Raw genomic sequence first — 4892 nt, forward strand, 5'->3', positions numbered from 1 at the left:
TTCTTCTCTCTTTTCTTCTTTATTAGTCTTGCTAGCGGTCTATCAATTTTGTTGATCTTTTCAAAAAACCAACTCCTGGATTCATTGATTTTTTGGAGGGTCTTTAGAGGCAGTATGAACAGGTCACAGCACATCACTGGGACCCAGCACACTGGGTCTTTTTGCTCCCAGTGTACACTCTTCTGCTTTAGAACTTTTGCATCTCTTCCACCAGGACCAGACGTGGCTGGTTACATTTTGTTATTCGATTATCAGCTGAAATATCACCTGTGGTAATTAATTTGATGAGTCAACTTGGGTAGGCTACAGTGCTCACTTGCTTGGTCAAATAAGAGCAAGACCAACTTGCTTGGTCTTCATGACTGTGAAGATAAATTTTAGATGTGATTAGTCAGTAGACATTGAGTAAAGCATCTCATCCTCCATAATGTGAGTGAGCCTCATCCAACAGTTGAAGACCTTAAGAGAAAAGACTGAGGTCCCTGAAGAAGAAGAAATTCTTCACACCTGTAATCTCAGCACTTTGGGAGGCCGAGACGGGTGGATCACGAGGTCAGGAGATCGAGACTATCCTGGCTAACACGGTGAAACCCTGTCTCTACTAAAAATACAAAATTTGGCGGGTGCGGTGCCGGGCGCCTGTAGTCCCAGCTACATGGGAGGCTGAGGCAGGAGAATGGCATGAACCCGGGAGGTGGAGCTTGCAGTGAGTGGAGATCCCGCTACTGCACTCCAGCCTGGGCGACAGAGCAAGACTCCGTCTCAAAAAAAAAAAAAAAAAGAAGAAGAAGAAGAAGAAGAAGAAATTCTGCCTGCAGACTGATTTCAGATGCAGTAGTGCAACGTCACTCCTTCCTTGGGTTTCCAGCCTCCTGGTCTGGTCTGCCCTGCAGATTTCAGACTTTCCTGCTCCCACAATCATGTGAGTCAATTTCTTTTCTTTTCTTTTTTTTTTTTTTTTCCTGAGACAGAGTCTCTCTCTGTTGCCCAGGCTGGAGTGCAGTGGCAGGATCTCGGCTCACTGCAAGCACTATCTCCTGGGTTCATACTATTCTCCTGCTTCAGCCTTCCGAGTAGCTGGGACTACAGGCGCCTGCCACCAGAGTTATTTCTTAAAATAAACCTTTTTCTGTCTCTGTTTCTCTCTCTCTACACATACATATATGTATGTACTTAAGTGTGTAACTATCTATCCATCTATGTATCCATCTGTCTATCCATCTAGAGAGATGTATACACATCCTACTGGTTGTTTTTCTGGAGAACCCTCACTAATACATCACCCTTCAAAGACAGTTTCCCTGACATTCCCTGGTCACTCTTTAACATATTACTCCAATTTATTTTCTTCACTCTATGTATCACTTTCTATAATATCTTACTTATTTGTTTATGTACATGGCTATTGTCTGTTCTCTCCCGGCCCCACTAGAATTAAAGTACTATAAGAACAAGTACCTGGCCTGCCTTGTTAATTGCTGTATCTATCATCTTCTTTGCCTGTCACAAAGTGGTGTTTTTCAAAAGTTTGGTCAATGAGTAATGCTAAGAAATGTAGTTAGGGGGTCAAAGAAGATATTTTTTAAAATGTAAGACTCCTGGTACTTTAAATGGTTTATAGAGAGCTTGTATCAGTTAAAACTGTCATCAGTGTCAGTATTAGAGCGACTATCTCAATATTCTCTCATTTACATCCTGCATTACTATTTTGGACAAGTTCTGCTAATATAACAAACCCCTTAACCATCCCTTATGTCCTACTAGTCCACTGCTCAAAAGAATATCTTCAGATTAGACAACCTGACATACACGTGTATCTCATAGCATGATACAAAACACCTCTTTACTTTCCTTCTAAATGACCAACTATTTCCTTCTAAATGACTCAACTGAAATGAGGCTATTTCAGACAGACATTAGAGAGTCATCCTCCCTTTCCAACTATCTCAGTTTTATTTCTCTCCATCCTAGCCCTGGGGTCAAAGAGGGATCTCCAGTAGCGTTGCAATCCTGCAAAATAGGAGGGAATCAAGAAAAACAGTTCCTCCAGACCTAGGCTCTCAGCAAAACATTAACACAGCAATTAACCTGCTCTTATAACATGATACTTCTTCTCTGTCTCTTCCCTATACTTGAAGAGTAGCTGGTTATTGTAACTCTGTATTACATTTTTAATAACCAGTAAAGCAAGCCCCCCAGAATACCTCTTCAAGCATTTCTTTGATTTTTTTATCTTTTTTTATTCTCAGACTATGGTCTCAGAAGGGAGATTGGGTGAGCAAACCCCTCTAGTATAGGGTTGGGCTGGCAGGTGGGATGGAGGATGTGTGAAATGTCGTTGTACCTCCCCTTGTCCCCCCAATCCAGGAGACAAAGTGATATCTCATTTTAAGTTGGTAACATGCTTTATTATATTTATTAGTGACATATATTTTCCTCATCTGTGAGCTCTTATTTACAGGCACTTGGACCTTTTTCCTATTGGTAAACTTACTGGTTGGCATGAGCTCTATTTAATGACATAACCCTTTGTCATTTTTCTGAAAATACTTTTTGAGTTTATTGCTGACCCCTTAATTTTGCTTATGAAAGGATTTAATGTATCACAGTTTGGGCTTTTTATATTGACTTTTTTCTTCTTTAGTGATTACTTCTTCTTTTTCTGAAATTTGGAATTATATTATTATTTATATAAATTATCATTTTATTTTTGACATTTTTAATTTTCTGAAATGTGGTTATAATATTTGAACATAGTTGATTTAATCCACTGTTACAGCAGCATTCATTATATATCTTTGTAACTTTATTGATTTTTCAGTTGTATTTTTATTTAATAATTTCATTTGGTTTATTGGAGTTTTGTTTGTTTGCTTATTGTTATTTGCAGTGGTACTGTTGTCATATAGAAAATACTTATCATAATTAGGATTTGTTTCTAGTTTTTTTTTCCTATTTCTTGAATCTGCCTTTTGGTTCTTGAATCAAAACCACTCTGCCTTGTTAATGTAGCCCTGTATTACATTTTTAATAACCAATAGATCAAGCCCCAGAATACCTCTTCAAACATTTCTTTGATTTTTTATCTTTTATTCTTTTATTATAAGCATCTTTAATAGGTGCTTATGAACTCAAGAAAATCCCACTAGGAGTTCCACTGTCATACACAATAACTAGAACCTAGTATGAGAAAAATGTCTCCCTTTAAAATGTCAAGGCTGTTATCCAGCAACATGAAAAGACGACTGACTCTTAATTAAACTTAAAAAATTGTGGTAAACAGGTTAAATGAATCGATGATAGGTGAAAACTACAGAGAAAATTTTGGGTAAATACCTGATTTCTGGATCCAAGGCCATAATACCAATCTCCCCATCTCCCATCTTCACACAATTGAACATTCTGATTCTTAATGAGCACATATTCTTTGTGATGAAAAAGATTTTGTCTTCTTTCAAAACTCAGTTGTATATGCTACACATTCAGATCCCTGAAGTAAATTTTTGACCTTGCATCTACAACATAGTACGCATGAAAAATTCATTTCAACTTTCATTTGAAGTGTGAAGGAAGCATTATATATCTTATAATACAGGAGGGAGATTACCAAAGGAAAGAGGAAAATGATCAAATTAAGCAAATCTCATAACTCTTTTCTTTAAACAGAGGGGTAAACCAAAGCTAAAAGCATTCCAATGCATGACTCAATTCTCCTCCTGATCCTGTATAGTTAAAGATTGTGTGTTCATAGAAGGCTTGCTTCACTAAGGAAACCACAGTGAATCTATTATGCAGGAGCTCTTATTTCAGGATGTTGCTGCAAGAATTCCTTAGGGTTTTTCCTGTAACCTTGAGCAACCTCTTTAGACATCATTCACCAGTTACACACAACTATATATAATCATACACTACAAGGCACAAAAAATTTCCCTTACTTTCAATTAGATTAGAAAGCCATATTTTTCTCAAAAATATTTTTAGTCCTTTCCCCCCCAAAGTTTATAATTACTTCTTTTATTTATGATTGTATGGAACAACTACAGTTCTTAAATTAAGAGGATTTTTCAATGAACTTTAACCTTTCTGTTGCAGGGCAAGCATAAATACTCGATTGTCGTTTGATTATTTATCAAGGGCTGGGCTGTGGGCTTAAAGTCTCCCATTGCATTTTTTAAATTTACTAGATGTTTTGGAAATATAAGAACAAAGGATAGCTAGAACTCCAGAAAAATGTGGTATCTGATGAAAACATGGGAGTTTTAAATCTTACCATTTCCCCAAATTAATTTGCTTATAACCAATTTCCTTCTCATTTAGAAAAAAATATTTCCTGGCCCCTAACTAAAGAGTCAATATTAGAAAACGCTTCACAGAAGCATAAATACTGGAAGTCCTGAGAAAAACAAAATTCTTCTTCAAGTGGGATTAGAACTCTATTAATTCATTGGATAATGACAATTCATTTTTTTCCTTTACTCTTGCAATAGTGCAATGACTGCATCTCTTTCAATCTAAGAAGCAATTGCACCACTATTGTTTTATCATGATATAATACCTGTGTCTGCCTGTCAAACACAGTATATTGAGTTGAGAGCTAAGTTTGAGAAAAGTAGTATATAAATACGGCTAACTTCCCCTTCAAGTCCTAGAATAAAAACTTTAGACCTTCTTAGAGATAATTGTTAACAGTGAGGAATTCTGACTTTACCACATTTTTTTCAAACAATAAATGTGTAAAAAGTAATTTATTATTTTTTAAAATGTGTACGTACAGATAATAGCAGGAAAAATGTTTATGTATGCACTTATTATTTGTAAAAAAGTATATACATATTTATTATTTGTAAAAAGTAAGAGCATCATGAACCTCATAGTGTCTAGTAAATATATAA

At 36.1% G+C, this 4892-nt stretch overlaps 1 long non-coding RNA gene across 1 annotated transcript in view; it reads right to left on the bottom strand.

Annotated features, from left to right (window-relative positions):
• LOC105531092 overlaps window positions 1–3484 on the bottom strand; it is a 10719-nt gene extending 7235 nt beyond the window's left edge. The window contains exon 1 of the long non-coding RNA XR_001004738.1: window positions 3337–3484. This is a non-coding gene — a long non-coding RNA (uncharacterized LOC105531092). The remainder of the gene's footprint in view (window positions 1–3336) is intronic.
• Window positions 3485–4892: the final 1408 nt, after the last annotated feature.

This window comes from Mandrillus leucophaeus, unplaced genomic scaffold, assembly GCF_000951045.1.
Source record: "Mandrillus leucophaeus isolate KB7577 unplaced genomic scaffold, Mleu.le_1.0 Scaffold864, whole genome shotgun sequence".
In the NCBI taxonomy this organism is placed as follows: Eukaryota; Metazoa; Chordata; class Mammalia; order Primates; family Cercopithecidae; genus Mandrillus; species Mandrillus leucophaeus.